This window comes from Eupeodes corollae, chromosome 1 (assembly GCF_945859685.1).
Source record: "Eupeodes corollae chromosome 1, idEupCoro1.1, whole genome shotgun sequence".
Taxonomy (NCBI): Eukaryota; Metazoa; Arthropoda; class Insecta; order Diptera; family Syrphidae; genus Eupeodes; species Eupeodes corollae.
In genome coordinates, this window is record NC_079147.1 from 143,351,892 (window position 1) to 143,370,319 (window position 18,428).

The window sequence follows — 18,428 nt, forward strand, 5'->3', positions numbered from 1 at the left end:
CACGTCCCTTCTTTCCAAGGTCATGGAAACGCTGATTAATAATCAGCTTAAGAATTATCATGAAGAACGGAAGCTTCTTAATGACCGGCAGTATAGCTTTCGTTTTAATAGGTCCACAGGTGATCTAATGGTTTATCTCACCGAACAGTGGAACAAATCTTTACATCGTTTTGGAAAAAGTAAGATTATTGCACTTAATATTTTAAAGGCATTTGATAGAGTTTGGCACCAAGCTATCTTATCGAAAATGCGTGCTTTTGGTATAGAAAAATTCTTTCTTCGTTGGGTTAGAAATTACCTTTCGGACCGTTCAATTCAAGTAGTGTTGGACGGGTTCAAATCTGATATTCACAAAATAAATGCTGGTGTGCCCCAGGGCTCCGTTTTGTCTCCGACGCTCTTCCTTATTTTTATAAATGATCTTTTGGCTGAAACTTCTAACCCACTAAATTGTTTCGCTGATGACAGTACCCTCAGCTTTTCATATTCTCATCCTTGTTCTTCGGATGTGGAACTTCAATGGCAGCGTATGATTCTGATCTCGACAGCATTGTACAATGGGGAATCAAAAACCGTGTAGAATTTAATGCTTCGAAAACTCAATGCTGTCTCCTGCCGTTAAAGCATAACCCACCCCCGATGCCGCTATCCATGAGCAGCACTTGCATCCAGGAAACTAATCAACTTTCAGTACTCGGTATGAATATCACAGATCACCTCTTATGGAATGATCACATATTCGATATTGCAAAAAATGCTGCTTGGTGCTTAGGATTTCTCCGACGCGACGGTGCAAGAAATGTTGTACCCCTTCTTATCTAGCTGTAATTTATAAAGCCTTCATTCGTCCAAAACTTGAATATAACTCGCATATTTGGGCAGGTGCCCCTGAAACAATTTTAAGTATTTTAGACAGGATCCAAAAAAGAGCTTTGAAAATGATAGGCGATAGAACTATAACCGAAACAATTTCGTCACTTGAACTGCGCCGCAAGTTGTTCTACCGATATTTTTATAAACAGTGTTCTATCGAATTAGCCAGTTGCATTCCCCCCTAAAACAATTCAGCCGTAATACTCGTATTTTTAGGAATGCACATCAGTTTAACCTTCAGCTCAATTTCGGACGTACTGTGAAGTATAGAGATTCTTTTTTTAACCGCACATCGAGAATGTGGAATGCTTTACCCAGCTCTGTTTTTCCCTATCATTTTGATATTCAAAACTTTAAAACCAATGTGCATCGGTATCTCCTCTTTAATCCTTCCCTATTTTCCTAACGCTCGCACTGTGTTTAAACTTTAAACATGTTAAGGGTATTAATAACATAATCTATTACTGAGCTACCTTGACTTCCCTCAAATGTGAATTCACCACCCTTATCTGAAGTGGAAGTTCCCTTCAAAATTCTAAGTCCAAATGTATTATACAGTTCAAGAAATAGTTTTCCTCGTTCATTGCAAACCTCATCCTTTGATTGCCGTGCTATTTCCACTATCTCATTTTCAAACTCTGCTTGAGTCGCAGCCCTTGGGTTGAAATCATCTTCTACGAGCATATTTGAGTTGTCATTCATCAACAAAAATTCGTACGACTTTTCGAAATCGAAAATCCCAATTCTTTCAGTAAATGTATGTCGGAATTATTATCATTGTCGACCAGCGTTACTGATTATTTTATTCTCTCTAAAAAACCATATCTGAATATCTAACACATAAAGGGTAAACCAATGGCAACACCATTCAAAATATATTTTCAACCAAAAGAATGACAGAAAATGTATACCAATGAAAATAAAAAAAAAACAAACCAAAATAACACAAAAAAAATCCAGAAGCCCAGATTATCCAAGAAGAATCACAACAAACACTTTTATATCAAAAGACTATATAAAAAGCTTTCACCAATATGGCTCTCGAAGCCATCAGTATTCAGTATACCAACCAGAGCAACAAACCGATTAAGGTGCACAGGAAAATAATTGTTTTCAACAACAAAATTTTCCACCAACAACTATTTTTGTTTTGTTTTTCAAAACCATCATCATCAGAGAGAAGAGCGTAAAGAAAAATGGTACGTACCATCATCACAAGCTTAACTTTAGATACACATTACTGTAAAGTCTTTACTGAAAGTATCTACAGCATCCCTTCTGTATCTTTAATAAATCAGAGAGAGAGAACAAGTCGAATTTAGGGGAAGCCCAAAATGAACTTTTTCCTCTCTCATCTCTCTTATAAGACAAAACCTAAATCTGCCACAACACTAAAAGCAGCCAAATCGATTTTAGTCAGGTGTAGTCAGTGTTCGAGTTCGGTTGAAGGCATCGTTTTTGTTTGCTACATCGGTTTCCATACTATACAAAAAAAATTAAAATAAAAGGAGTACTGTATTTGATAGGATATAATTAATCAAAGTTGGATGGCTTTTCTTTAAATTAATTGATGATTTCTATGCAACAAATAAAAATGAGTGTATTTTAAAAAAAGAACTACCCCAAGAAAAGCAAGTGACCCCTTTAAGTTGCAAAATTTTCAAAAAATCCTTTCAATACACATAAAAAAGTATCCTACATATAGTGTACACTTAAACAGTTCAGTATGTAACCATCAGGATCAAAAAAGGAAGAAGTACCAACAAAAAAAAAGAAGAAAAATGAATACTTGATAAAAAAGAAAAAGCAAACTTAAAAAAAACGAAGAAAAAGAAAAATCAAAAATAATAAAAATCATACCTATACTCGTATAGTCGACAAGGAAAGCTCTCCTAGATTTATAAAAATTTTGTTGTTTTTGTACCTCTATACCTATAGTAAAATTTTCATCTGGTATACAAATATTCACCACACCCTGATCTGCTTTTGCTTTTGATTTTGCTGCTGCTTGAGCTGCTGCTGCTGCTACTTTTGCCTTTGCCTATACAACACTCTTACCTACTTTATAGAGCTCCATATCCTTGTCGTAAGAAAATTCGGGTGCAAATACTGTCTTCCCTTGGTGACATCCGTTTCACTACGCAACATCCTCTGTGTCGGTCGGAAATAAAATTTAAAAAATCACTATATAAGTTTTAAATTTTTCAATTTAAATAGAATTTAAAAATATGTAAATCAATTTTCAAAAATTATTGAAAAAAATTAATTAGAATTTTATAAATTCGTAACATCTTCCTAAAATTTTTCAAAAATCAAGTGAAATCCTTTTCTATACATAAATTATTATTTTTTGACAAAAAAAGATGTCTACAATTGGATGTGATAATAATTTAAACCGGTGATGGTGGTGGTGATGTGGAACCTAATTTTATCGCAATTAAAAAATTTCATACAGAAGTAACATCAATTAAGAAAAAAAGTATATAATATACAGAAGTGAAAAAAATTTCTAGTTTGTGTATCTGTAATCAGTGAATTAAAAAAAAAAGGAAAATTATTCAAACCTCAAGCGAGTATGAGAAGAAAACGTGTTCAGCAGCGATTAGAAATTATTTTGGAAAGCTTGTGATTAGGAAACGGAAACGAGGAAAAGTGGTCTTGCTTAAAGTGAAATTAATATCAGTTATTTCCTAGCATTTAAAAAGAATTAAAAAAAAAACTGAATTTCAAATCCTTATCAGCAACAATTTAAATTTAATTTATGGCAATGCTTTAACTAAAACCAAATCAAACCAACAAAAAAAGTACCTACACAAAATTCCATCAGGGAGGAGCTGATTGCTGGAAAATTTTGTATTCTGCCACAACAACAACAACAACAAAATAGAATATTGTATAAAACTTTTTTATCAAAATCCACATCTCGTCGTGTTCTATATTTGATCCAGATAACCAGAAGCAGATACTCACTAAAAAAAAAGGAAAAACACACACTTTCCCATCTCGCAATCAGAGAGCGAGAACTAGAGCGAGAGCAAAAGCGAGAGCGAGAAAACGGGAGCGAGAGAGCGAGACTGGCAAGAGAGTTAAATAAATCTAATATCCTGTGAGAGGAGCTTTTGTTTTCATATTATTTTTGTGTTAAATTTTTTCTGTTGTTATTTCTATCTGTGTGTGTGTGTGTTTCGGCATTGTTGTTTGATTCATCGCTACTCACTCTAGAACTACCAAAACTTCTTTTGGTTGTTACGGAAGAGTACCCTACTCAAATCAACAAAAGCATCATCATCATAATCATAATCAACATCATCAACATCAACATCAACATCAGCAGCATCAACATCATCATCGAAGCAGGAGTCCTATAAAGCATCTGTGTATCTAAATAAGGAGCAAAGTTAAAAAAAAAGGAAGACTACAACGAGCGACGACGAAGAAGACGACGGAAAACGCGCGGCAAAATACATTCGCCAAGGTATGTTTTAAGACGTTTAGTATAATCATCTATAAGTTATATTTGTATACTTAGAAGGTTTAAGGGTCATTATATAACGAAATAGAATATATGTAGGTAAGTAAAGGGTTTCGAGAAGGGGTTGGCAAACTCAAATAATGTAAAAAGGGTGTGTGTACATTTTTGGGGACACATTCTGCTATATATACCTAAAGTCGTTATTTTTTAAATGCTTTAAAGGGTCCAATGGTTCAATAGAAACACCATTTTTATTGATTGCGGATTTTGACAATAACAGAATGTGGTGAAGGTTCAAACTGGTACATACATTAAAATTTAAAACAAACTTTTGCATTAATGAATGATAATATAATAATTCATACAAAGTGACAGCGTTTTAAACGGTGATTTTTTAAGAGCTTGAGAACTTTAAAAAAAAAAAACGCATACAATTTGCAAAATCTAATCGATTCTTTATTTGAAACGTTAGATTGGTCCATGACATTTACTTTTCATAATTTCATTTAAATGTTGACCGCGGCTGCGTCTTAGGTGGTCCATGCGGAAAGTCAAATTTTGGGTAACTTTTTCGAGCATTTCGGCCGGAATAGCCCGAATTTCTTCGGAAATGTTGTCTTCCAAAGCTGGAATGGTTGCTGGCTTATTTGTGTAGACTTTAGACTTGACGTAGCCCCACAAAAAATAGTCTAAAGGCGTCAAATCGTATGATCTTGGTGGCCAACTTACCGGTCCATTCCTTGAGATGAATTGTTCTCCGAAGTTTTCCCTCAAAATGGCCATAGAATCGCAAGCTGTGTGGCATGTAGCGCCATCTTGTTGAAACCACATGTCAACCAAGTTCAGTTCTTCCATTTTTGGCAACAAAAAGTTTGTTAGCATTGAACGATAGCGATCGCCATTCACCGTAACGCAACGTTGCGTCCAACAGCATCTTTGAAAAAATACGGTCCAATGATTCCACCAGCGTACAAACCACACCAAACAGTGCATTTTTCGGGATGCATGGGCAGTTCTTGAACGGCTTCTAGTTGCTCTTCACTCCAAATGCGGCAATTTTGCTTATTTACGTAGCCATTCAACCACAAATGAGCCTCATCGCTGAACAAAATTTGTCGATAAAAAAGCGGATTTTCTGCCAACTTTTCTAGGGCCCATTCACTGAAAATTCGACGTTGTGGCAGATCGTTCGTCTTCAGTTCTTGCACGAGCTGTATTTTATACGGTTTTACACCAAGATCTTTTGCGTAAAATCTTCCATGTGGTCGAATAACACAAACCCAATTGCTGCGAACGGCGACGAATCGACATTTCACGGTCTTCAGCAACACTCTCAGAAACAGACGCAATATTCTCTTCTGTACGCACTGTACGCATTCGTGTGGTTGGTTTAATGTCCAATAAAGTAAACTGAGTGCGAAACTTGGTCACAATCGCATTAATTGTTTGCTCACTTGGTCGATTATGTAGACCATAAATCGGACGTAAAGCGCGAAACACATTTCGAACCGAACACTGATTTTGGTAATAAAATTCAATGATTTGCAAGCGTTTCTCGTTAGTAAGTCTATTCATGATGAAATGTCAAAGCATACTGAGCATCTTTCTTTTTGACTAATACTAATGCATGAAAATCCTAACCTCCAAAAAATCACCCTTTATATGAGTAGAAACATAGCCGAACTTATAAAAGGTTGAAAGCTGAGAGGTAATTTTTGGCCTGAGAAGACCCCAGATAAAAGTAATGTTAAGGTTTGTCCAGGCCAAGCAAACATTTTTGAAATATTTCAGAAACGGAGAAAATGTTTTTGAAACGTTTCTTTAATGATTTCCGTGCTCTATACGTTCGCAAAATATTTTCAAAGTTTTGTCCAGCAGACCAAAGAATCATTTAAACATTTCATACAAAATTAAGAAACTTTTAAGAGACAGATTAACATTACTGAAATGTTTTCTTGATCTAGAAGATAGCGAAACATTTCGGAATTGCTTACTAAATGTTATTCCGAATGGGAAACTTTACTCGTTTTTCAAATATGTACAATTGCATACATGTACAAAGTGTGTGAGTGATTTTTATAAAGGGTTGTTAAACTTGAAGAGCCGATGTTGATTTTAAATTAAACACAAATTATTTAGGAAATTATTGTCAATTCCTTTTATTACGATAATATTGGTATAGTTCAACTATTCATAGAACAAAATATCGGCCAAACAGCCACCGCGACTTCCATCTAATGATCCAAATTTTCAATGACGCTGAGGTATACTTGAGATTCTATGTCGTTAATGTGCCGAATTGTTGGGCATAGTTCTTTTTCTGAAATATACATACTTTGCTGGACTGTTGCTATGAGATTGTTCCTCAAGAAACCAGTTCGAACAGTTTCTTTTTTGAGCCAATTACAGGACTTGAAATACTTAAAACAATAAGCTCTTTAAATAATGCAACTTCTCATGGCAAAGATGAAATATCTAATATAATGTTTAAAAAGGTTGGACCAAATTTGGTAGATATATTGACACACATTTTTAACTTAAGCATATACTCTGGAAAGTTTCCTGATGATTTAAAAAAAGGTATGATAGTTCCATTATTCAAAAAAGGAAGTAAAACAGATAAATGAAATTATAGACCAATATTGAAATTGTTTGAGAAGGTAATTAAAAGAAGAATTTTGTTTTACCATAATAAAATACATTTTTTGAGTCCATTCCAATTTGGATTCAGAGCTGGGCTTTCTACTGAGGAGGCTATTCTAGAATTTTGCTGCATTTTACAAGAAGGTTTAGATGCTAAGAAAAAGTGTGCTGGACTATTCGTGGATATTACTAAAGCCTTTGACATGATGAACAATAACATACTCTTGGATAAACTGTATAAAATTGGTTTTCGTGGATTCATCTGGAAATGGCTGGAGTCTTATCTAAAAATTAGATCACACAATGTAAAAATTGGGTGCAGCATAAGTTCCTCTAAAAATAGTCTTTTGGAGTCCCACAGGGATCCGTGCTGGGACCAATTTTATTTTTGTTTTATATTAATTCCCTTTTTTCACTTCCTTTTCGAGGTAAAGTCAGATCCTTTGCCGATGACCTTGGAATTGCATACTGTAGCAATAGTCCTTTGAATCTAATTTTAGATATTAACTATGATGTTCACTTGCTAAGATTTTGGTTTGCTAAACATGAGTTAATTGCGAGCAACAACACAAAGTTAATGTTTTTCAGCCTAAGAGGCAGTATCTCTCCCGACATACCAATAATTTTTCATTCTCACGATTGCCTCAGTCATAAGTTACTTTATGGTGAGTGTAATGGTCATCATACTCAATCATACCATCCCAACGTTAAATGCAGTGGTAGCTGTTTTGAAATTGAAATAATTGAAGACTTTAAGTACCTCGGCATCTATATTGATCAAAACCTTAACTAGGACAAGCACATTTCTATTTTAAAAAACTATCTTCTCCCATCCACCCGTTGTTTCTACCATCTGAAAAAACATTGCTCTTCATTTGTTGAAGGTGGTTTAGTTTGGCATTTTTCATTCCAAGTTGCAATATGGAATACCCTGTTGGGGCGGTGCATATGTCAACAAACTACAACAACTCACCGTTATTCAAAAATCAGCTGTTCGTATAGTTTGTAAAACCCATCGTTTAACACCATCAATGGAAGGTCTTTAAAAATTCTTCCCGTTAGACATTTATATTTTTTTAAAGTTTTAAAAGTTTTTTTTAAAAGAGCTGGATATTTGGAAAGTCCGATTTCCGACACACGAAGTCTTAGAAGTAATTCCTCCTATATAGTAAATATCCCATATTTTCGTACGACAAGCTACAGGAACTCCTATTCCATTGCCTCCTGCAAACTTTTTAACACGCTTCCTATAGAAGTTCGTAAAATAAGAAATATTGGCGCGTTTTTAAAAGAAATAAAGTTATGGCCGTAGACCACCAAGAAATAGAAACTTTGCTACGTTACACTGTCTAAAATTAAACTTATGTAAATAACCAAATACGATTTGTTTGCTGAAACTTAACTTAAAAAATGTTTTTTTTAATTTTCAAATTTATTTTTGCTAATACTATTTTTATTTTTCTAATTTATAATTTTCAATGTATAATTTATATTAAACTTTTTTCTTCCATTATATTTTTGTAACCCCACACAAAATAAAATCGATGTGGCATCACCACTATTTTTAAAAAATAATTGTCACTAACTATTCTTATTATACAATGTTATTGTTAACTATGTATTCGAGCGCAATGTAATATATGAATTCATTAATAAGAATAAAGAAATTATCTATCTATCTATCTAATTATCTCATCAATTAGCTCTTGAATTATTGCAGGTTTATCGACGCGCGTATACCACATCCACATCCGTATCTTCCAATTCACAGAGTAAAAAGGTCGTTACCATCTCACGATACACGAATACGAATACAATAACTGCCTGATCAACTTAATTTGGAAAAATATACCCGATGATAGCGCCAGCCCATAAACCGCTTCAAAAAGTCATACTTTGTGGGTGTATTGATTTTCCGACAATCACTCTTGGATTATCATTCTCCCAAATGCGGAAATTCTGCTTATTGACTATTCCTTTGAGGTAAAAATGTGCCTCATTACTGAAGAAGATTTTCTTTAAGACTTGTTCATCTAGTGCTGCCATTTCTTACCACCAATCTAACCATTAACAATGCTTTAGATACTTTATTTCTTGAGTAAATTGCATTGGCGTTTTTACATCTCCTACTCAATTTTTGGTTCAAATTTTTGCCCTACTTTTCCGATTGTAAAAAACCACGACATGTTTTTTGATTTGAAGACCCATTTTTATAATAAACATGAATAACTTTAACAAGTTGGTCGATTATATTTCTTTCCATGCTCCAAATTGAATTAGTCTGAAATTGAGAAATGTCAAATAAATTGCAAAAATACTTGACGTTTAGGTTTGCATAGCAACAAAAATGTTTTCCAATTTTTTAAAGTGTATGAAAAAAAAGTTTTGTTTATCCACAAATAATTGAAAATAAAAAATCATTTCAAAAATGTTTCTTAAAGCCTATACACCAAAAACAAACAAGTCAGAAACATTTCTGAAATGTTTCTGCAAATTTTCGGAATTATTTTTTAAAGAAATAAGAAACATTACAAAAACCTTTTATAATTAATTTTTTTTTTCTGAAATATGTATTCGGTGTGGACAAACACTTACAGGCCCATTGTTATTAAAAAAATTATGCATCAACTTTCAACAACTCTTTTGAAAATTGAAAAAAATTAACACTACAACTTTTTAGTCAAAAGCATAGGTTATTTTATAACAGTCATTTTAAAACTCAGGATATCTTATTTCTTTAAAAAAAATATTCCTTTGTTTGTGCAACAAAAAAAACGAAATTTTGTCAAATAGTGTTATCGACTCAAGAAATATTTCGAAAACCGACGGATTCTTAATGACCAGCATTACGACTTTCGTAGCCAATATTTCTCCCGGTGATCTGATAGTTTTTATCACAAAATAGTAAAAAAAATCTTTACATCGTTTTTTAGAAACTACAATTAAATATTACGCTTGATATTTCGAAAACATTTGATACGAGTTTGGCATTTGACTTTCTTATTGAGAAAAAAATAACGATTGGAATTGTATACGTCGAAAACTCAATACAAACGTACTATTGTTAAAAAATATAATTTACTGAAGCATGAAAATCTTGAAATTCTCAATATGTGTATCACTTTTGCCATGCGTCGTCCTAAATATTGCTAGAAGTTTGAGTTTCCTAAGGCGACACAAGAAGTTTTGCTCTAATATAGACATTTTCTATAAGACCTATGTATATACGTCCAAATCATGGAATAACATAAGGAACATCTCAAGCCCCTACCGTGCCAATACCATTTAAGTCATAGAAAAAAACACAGGGCCTATTTCAGACTCAAAAATCCTTTGCGATCTTTTTAGTCAATCTTGTTCGAATTACTCTGAGGATTCAAACTACTATCCCCTATTCCTACAATAAAAAACTGGAATTAGGATCATCTATTCAAGACTACCCGACCGCTTGCAGCAGCGTTAAGAAATTTGAAATGACAATCACCATCTCTGAGCTAGAATTCACACTTAAAACCCTGAAAGGTTCAACTTCATCCTTTGATCGAATATCATACCCAATGATTTACCATCTTTTGAAAGCTGTTCAGTGCCTCAGTAGTAAAGTTCTCGAAAGAATGATATCAAAAAGACTTATATTGTTCATACAACAGAATAATCTTATTAATAAAGTCCATGTAGCCTTTAGACCAAAACAGGGTAAAATGGACGCTCTTCTACACGTAAACTTCACCTTTGCAACATACTATCAACTCGAAGTCACGGTTCAATCATCTCATTAGACTTCAAAATAGCGTTTGAAAGGATCGGCGTACACACTATTCTACACCAACTAAAAGAATGGCAATTAGGTCCCAAAATTATAAATTTTATCCAGCATCTCTTAACCAAACGCAAATTCCAAACCAAAATCAATAATGAATACTCATTAATATGGCCTTTGGATAATGGAATCCCACAGGGATGTCCGCTAACGTTTACACCTTTTCTTATTGCATTCAACACAGTCAGTACCATTATTAATACCGAAAAAATTTTAGACCATGGAATCTATGCGGACGACCTCATCATCATTGTCAAAGTAACAAATACTAATCTGACAGAGGAAGCGCTCATTAGAGCTGTAAATAAAATAAGCGATTGAGCTGAAATTTCTGGTGCAAAAATCTCAACGGAAAAAAGCCAACAACTGCATATTTGCCGAAAAACTAGACTACTCTTTAGACCTTGGTACTTTCACTCCATGAATGGCCTAATCATAAATAAAACATATCGATGGTCTTCACACATAGAGCAACTTAAGATAGCTCTCATTTCCCGCTTAAACATAATAAAATATTTTTGTAGCAAAAAAAGCAGAGTTCACACCAACTCAATCCTTAATGTGATCCGTGCCATTATTTTGTCAAAAATTGATTATGGCCTCCCAATTTACGGTAATTATTCGAAAAGCGACTTGAGCAAACTTAAAACTCTATTTCACGCGGCGTTTGGAATAGCCCTAGGTGCATTCCGCACAACACCTATTTCTAATCTTCTTGTCGAAATTGGGTTCCTGGCCCTGGAAGAACGCATAGATTTCCTAACCGCAAAACTAATTCCAAAATTTCTCACGTCTCATATGGTTCACCAATACAAAAAGACCTTACACTAACTATGAAACGTAAGACACAGCCCAAATGTGAACATACTATCTACAGGGTATACAAAATTTCTAAGGAGCTTGCTATTCAACTTAAAATACTCAATACAAAACCAGGTTGATTCCCCCCTTGGATGTTGAAGATAGGCAACATTGACACAAAATTGGCAATATTAAAAAAAAAAAAACAATTCGTAACAAGCTATGCCAATACAATACAAGCTTGTTTAGATCCCTAGCCACGTTAACATCCCAGGTAACGAAGCAGCTGATGCTGCTGCAAGACTAGCCACGAATCGCCAAAAGTCATCAACCCAAACGACTTCCTCAAAAAAATTAAAAACACACAGATGGAGATTTAATATCTGTCACATGAAAACTGTACTAAAATCTTAGAATTCCTAAAAAAACAAATATGTTATTATATTAATTTAATCATAAACAAAAAAATGTAAATTTAACAACTTGTATACCATGCGAAGGTTGATGGCTCTATTGTTAACACCTTCATATTTCAACTATTTATTGTAATTTTATATTGCAATTAATATAATTAAATAAATAAAATTAAATAATAAAATGGTGGTCCTGCAACTTACATAAGTCTTACGAACAATATTTAATGTAGAACATTCAAATTAATTGATTATGGTATTATAGTAGAATCATTTACGTCACTTGAACACCTTCAAAATTTTGCGATTTTACCAAAATGTACACAGACACCTTCTTTTTCCTTTCCTGATGCTCACACTATGTGTAGGCACAATAAGGGTTCAAAAGTCTGAAATAGTTTAAAAACAAATTTCTTCTCCAACTTCATTCTTTAAATTTATTCAGTAACAAAGTCGGAAATGGGAGACTCACTAACTTATCACGAAATATAAGTCGCATCATTTTACAATAATCTGTACCTAATCCTTTCCTTCAATATTTGGTAGAAATATTTATAGAATTTTGTAAAATGTTGGAAAAAAATCTTAATTTCACGTACCTCAAATTAATCTTAATGAAACGCTGTGCCGTAAAAAAAATTGTCAAAAATGTCTACCATATCAAGTTTTTGATGTTAAGATGTGGTCTGCTTTGGATCAGTGCATTGTGTGGAAGTAACTGAAAGCATATTATAGACCTATTGCTGCATAACCTTTTCCATCCTAAGAGTTTGAAAGAACTTTACAAAAATGTATATCTTGATTCAATGAACCTATTCCCTCCGCCACAAATTTTTAAAAAGGGCAGAGCTGCAAATTGTATTGTTAAAATTAACGAAAAACAACCGTCTCGCTTTGAATAAAGAATATATAAGCTTTCTTGTCCTTTAAGACTTCTCTTAGGCATTTGATATGGTTGACTATTCAGTTTCATGTGCAGAACTTTTTTAAACTGTGCAGTTAAACTTCTTCACTCATATAACAGGTCGCAAACACTCGGTTCAAGTAAACAATATTCTCTCTGATATTCTTTTTACTTTAATCGGTGTACCACAGGTCTCAATACTCGGTCCGCTTTTATTTTATTTATTTCTATTGTTCTATTTAAATGTATTCAAACTACCACGTTCAGCCATATTTTAGTTAGTTGTGTTGTATTAATAAAAATCTCCACAGCATTTCACTGTGATCTTTAACCCCCAAATATCAGTTTCCATTATCATATCGAACAAAATTGTCGATGTATCCTATTTTTCACTGGTAATACTGTGTCGTATGTCGAAATAGCTAAAAATCTTGGAGTAGTTTTTAAACGTATTTTAACTTGGAATAACCATATGTTGTGGGTAAAACGTAAAGCATTCTGATTCATCCAAAGAAAGCAAATGCTTCTAGCAGAAACACTAGTCGTACCAAAGCTTATTTATGGTTGTAAAATATTTTCGTACTGTGATTCTATAAACAAAAGAAAACTTTATGTCGTATTTCCTTTACATTTGTGGGTTAAGCAGACATGACAGAATCTCTAATTTTTCAAAGTGTGTTCTTAATATGAGCCTCGAAATCTATTTTAAGTTCCGTGCCATTTATATGTTCACAAAAATTTAATGCAATAACTTAAAGATAAAATAAGCAGAGCCTTATTCCTTACAACTCGAATTCTGGTTCAACCCATGTGTGCATCTCTTACATCCGAGCTTTATTTGTTTGTATATTCTACTTTAAAAATTGGTTAATGTGTAACCTCCCATATTAAGTTATTTGTCGATTTATCGAATTGAACATTTTGACATTTCTCGACGTTTCAAGATACCTAGAGTCGAAATGAAAGATTTTTAGAAAGATATCTCTGCGTTCGTGTGTACGTACGTTCGTGACGTTTTTTCGTCGTCCACAGCTCAGGAACCAGTAGAGATATAGGCTCCCAATTAATTTTGTTATACAGATAATAATGTATAGCAGTTTAAAAATATAGGTGAAAATTTTGGTAAGCTATAAATATCTCACAAACCAATGATGCTAGAGACTTGATTTTAAATCTTTATTATATATTGTAACGTGACACAAAACCAGTATATTTTTGAAAAAAATCCAATTAACGTTTTTTCAAATCAAAAAACTAAAAACAAAATTTGTCACACTGAAAATTTTACGATTAAAAAATGATTTCATCTCCAAAACGTTTTTAACATCTGGTAACATTTTTATAAAAGTCAAATCGACAATTTTTTTTATAAAAAATCTTTTCAAAACTTTGGGATATTGGCTTAAAAATATTGCTGTCAAGATTCAGTAAAATTTTGAGAAAAATCTAATTGACATATACAAAAAAACTAAAAACCTTAAGAAAAACCATACTTAGACTTGGTACCTAAATATTTACTTTCGACTCAAATAGCTTTTCAAAAATTAAAACTATTGTTTCAAACTTTTATATTTCACAGAAAATATTGTTTTCGATATTCAGTAGTTTTCTTTATAAAAATCCAGCAGTCCGTTTTTTCATAAAAAATAAAATCTACAAGAAATAATACGAAAATTTGGTTAAAATTGATGTTCGGTTCTTCTTTGACAGGTATCAAATTAATTTCAATCATCCAATTTGTAAAAATTTAAGAAATGCTACTAAAATTGGTAAAAATTTGTTTTCGACTAAAATTATTATAAATTATTTTTTTATATGAAAAATATATTTGATAGTTTAAAAATGTTTAAGAATTTTTCAACTGTCAACTTTTTTAATCCAACACGAAATCCTATAAACTTTTAAGCAAGACAAATCGACAGACGGGATGAAAAGTTATCAGTGTGGGTCGCACCCCAGCCTCTTTTTTAGTCTTGAATAAGGTGACAGCTGTCAAAACAAACGATTCCGAAAAAGTATTGCCAGGTTGAAATCGAGTTTAAATGAATAATAAGTTTTAATTATTATGTGATTCAAACCTTAAAATGATTTTATTACAAAATAATATTTAAATATTTTCTACATAATAAAATAATTGTATAGTTTGTATCCATTTTTTTGAAGGAAAATAGCATTCTTATATTTATATTCTTCTTTATGTTTAAAAATATTTTCGTAATATTAATATTAAATCATAAAAGACTAAGTGTAAACAATTCTGTTGACTACATAATTTAATTTTTGTTTAAGTGCCTTTTATTATATTTAACTTAGCTGAAGCAGTGTGGGAAACGTGGATCTTATCACGTTTTGAAACGTCCAAAACTTTTTTAATACAAAGAAATATTGCTATATTTTGAACGCATTTAATATTTTATTTTGTTGCAATCAAAGGCATAGCGATATTTCGTCGACTTGAAAAGCATTAATTTTAATTGGATTAGGTTTATTTTGCTTAAGTGAATTAACTTGAGTGTGATTTAAATTCAGCAATTGTCAAATAAAAGCTATTCAAATATTGAGTGCAATGCAAAAAATTATAACTAAAGTCAACTCAAGTATACAACTTAATTGATGATAAGTGAAAATTGAATAAATTAAGTGTGATACAAAATTCTTTGTCAAACTAATTATCTTATTGAAACTTATATTCTTAAGACTACTTAAGTAATGGTTTATAATTTCTTGAGAAGCATAGAAATATAAAATAGAACTTCTAAGATCACGTCAGCGAAGTTCAAATAATATAGTTTTAAATTTGTGTCTTTAATTTTTTTCAGTTATACAATAATGTTCAGTTTTGCTCGACTTAAGATATTTCTGAGCTATTTAAAAAATTGTTTGAATTTTGTATAATTCAAATTCATACTATAACGGTTTTTTAATCTAGAATATTGCTCTAATTTTAGTTGCTTGCGCCCGACAAATAAAGCTGTTTTGCTCTTTACTGGCTGATAATAACTTACAGACTTGCACTAAAACTAAGCTTACAACTAAATAAAACTAAACCGTAATAGATTACTGAACACGCAAGAAACCTAGAATAATCTTTTGATTACCCCGAGTTCAGCAGTTGATAGATCCTTGACGCACTTCCCGCTAAGAATAAGACGAGTTTTATTGCTATATATTACATTATTATAGAATTCTCTGGCAATTAAACTTTAAGGTTTTTTGTTAATAAAATTTGTGTACATAACTTTCGTAAATCAACCTCTATAATTTAAAGGAGATGCCTTTTCAAAGAACGGAATTCGGGCCGAGTTCGTATCTGGTGTTAAAAGAGCGATTGACCCCTCGTTATGAAAATTGAACAGTGAAAGGTAAAAGTTTTCGTTACCACTGTCAGTGGTGTTCGATTCTACTAAGGATCCTATTAGTGGATTTGAATGAAAGTGCTTTTTTTTTCAAAAATAGGTCTGTTTGGTACTGCATGATGGGTGTTACTTATGTTGAGTCGTAGATTGTTTTGTTGGAATACCATTTCTTATTTGGTTTTCTAAAAAGTCCGCAGCATCGTCGTAGGATCTGTCGTTCAAATTTCTCGAATTCTTTGGCAACTGTTGATGATATTAGCAATTTGGTAGTCTTTTGCTATAACTTCATGTTAAATAGTATTTTCAATTGTTGCCTTTTTTATAAAAACCCTACCATGTTTATTAAAGAGAAATCGGTTTTGAAAATTGACGCCAAGATACTTTGTTTCCGAAGGTAACGGCGTTTCAAAATTATTTATTGTAAGGTTAAGTGATTTACTCTCTTTAACTGCAAGGTAATGTCCTTTTCCGGTCGCATTTCTAAAATAAGTCAATCCACATTTTCCAGGGTTAATTTTTAGTCTCCATTTCTTAAGATAATTTTCCACAAGTGGTAGTCTTTGCTTTATTAACTTCCCATAGGAAGTTATTGTAATGGGTCCGATTTGTCAAATTGAAAATTTTGACATTTCTCGACGTTTCAAGGTCCCTAGAGTCGAAATAAAAGATTTTTAGAAAGATGTCTGTGCGTGCGTGTGTACGTACGTTCGTACGTCCGTACGTCCGTACGTTCGCGACGTTTTTTTCGTCCTCCATAGCTCAAGAACCAGAAGAGATATCGATTTCAAATAAATGTTGTTATACAGATAAAAAGGCAGAAAGATGCAGAAAGGGATCTCAAGAAAATTGCGAGGGTGGTTTTTTTACCATAGCAGTTTGAAAAAAAGGTGAAAATTTTGGTTAACCCTAAATATCTTACGAACCAAAAACGCTAGAGACTTGAATTAAATTGTATATAGTATATTGTAATGTGATACAAAACATGTATATTTTTTGAAAAATATCAATATAACGGTTTTTTTTATAAATCAAAAAAACTAAAAAAAAAATTTGTAACCTCCAAAATTTTACGACTGAAATATGATTTCATCTCTAAAACAATTTTGTGCAACGACGAATAATGTTTTTGACATCTAATAAAATTATAAGAAAAATCTAATTGGCAGTTTTTTTTACAAAAAATAAAAACCTAAAAAAAAAAGTATAAAAGTTGGTAAAAATTGATTTTCGACTCTAATATCTTTTCAAAACTCTGAGATATTGATTTAAATTTACTTTTATCTTGCAAAAAATCTTGTTGTCAACATTCAGTAAAATTTTGAAAAAAATCGAATTGACAGTTTTTTTATAAAAAATTAAAAACCGAACAAAAATTAACCTAAGTTGGTAAATATTGAATATGGATTCAAATATCTTTTCAAAAACTTGAAAGTCAGACTTCAAACCTATTTTATCTTATAAGAAATATTGTTTTAAGCATTCTGAAAGATGTTGAGAAAAATCGAATTGATAGTTTTTTTTACAAAAAATAAAAAACCGTAAAAAAAAATTTATAAAAGTTGGTAAAAATTGATTTTCGACTAAAATATCTTTTCAGAAATTTTAAATATTGGCTTCAAACTAATTTTATCTTATAAGAAATATTGTTTTCAACATTTGGTAAAATTTTTAAAAAATTCGAATTGACAGATTTTTTACGAAAAAAAAAACTGTAAAAAAACAATACTAAAACTTGGTAAAAATTTAGTTTCGGCTCAAATAGCTTTTCAAAAATTAAAAATATTGGCTTCAAACTTATTTTATTTCACAGAAAATATTGTTTCCAATATTCAGTAATTTTTATATAAAAATCCAACAGTCCGTGTTTTCATAAAAAAATAAAATCTACAAAAAATAGTACGCAAATTTGGTAAAAATTGATACAACAAACTTTTAAGCAAGACAAATCGACAGACGGGATGGGAAGTTATCAGTGTGGGTCGCATCCCAGCCTCTTTTTTTGTTAAGGGCTTAAGTTGGTCGAATATCACTTGCGAATACAATTGAGTCATCAGCATAGTGACCTGGTTCATCCGATGCGGGATATGAAAGAGGAATCATGCAGAAAGATATTAAACAAAAGTGGTCCTAAAATAGAACCTTGAAC

The 18,428-nt window shown here is 32.1% G+C and overlaps 1 protein-coding gene across 15 annotated transcripts in view; it reads left to right on the top strand.

The window, feature by feature from the left end:
• The first annotated feature begins 2,276 nt into the window (after positions 1-2,276).
• The window catches only part of LOC129953677 (glutamate-gated chloride channel), a 240,227-nt gene continuing 224,075 nt past the window's right edge, over positions 2,277-18,428 (top strand). For 6 of the 15 annotated variants that reach the window (XM_056067373.1, XM_056045850.1, XM_056067454.1 and 3 more), the window contains exon 1: positions 2,277-4,348. The gene's annotated coding sequence lies outside the window, so the exon portion shown is untranslated. The remainder of the gene's footprint in view (positions 4,349-18,428) is intronic. The other 9 variants (XM_056067303.1, XM_056067764.1, XM_056068079.1 and 6 more) reach the window with 3 other exon arrangements.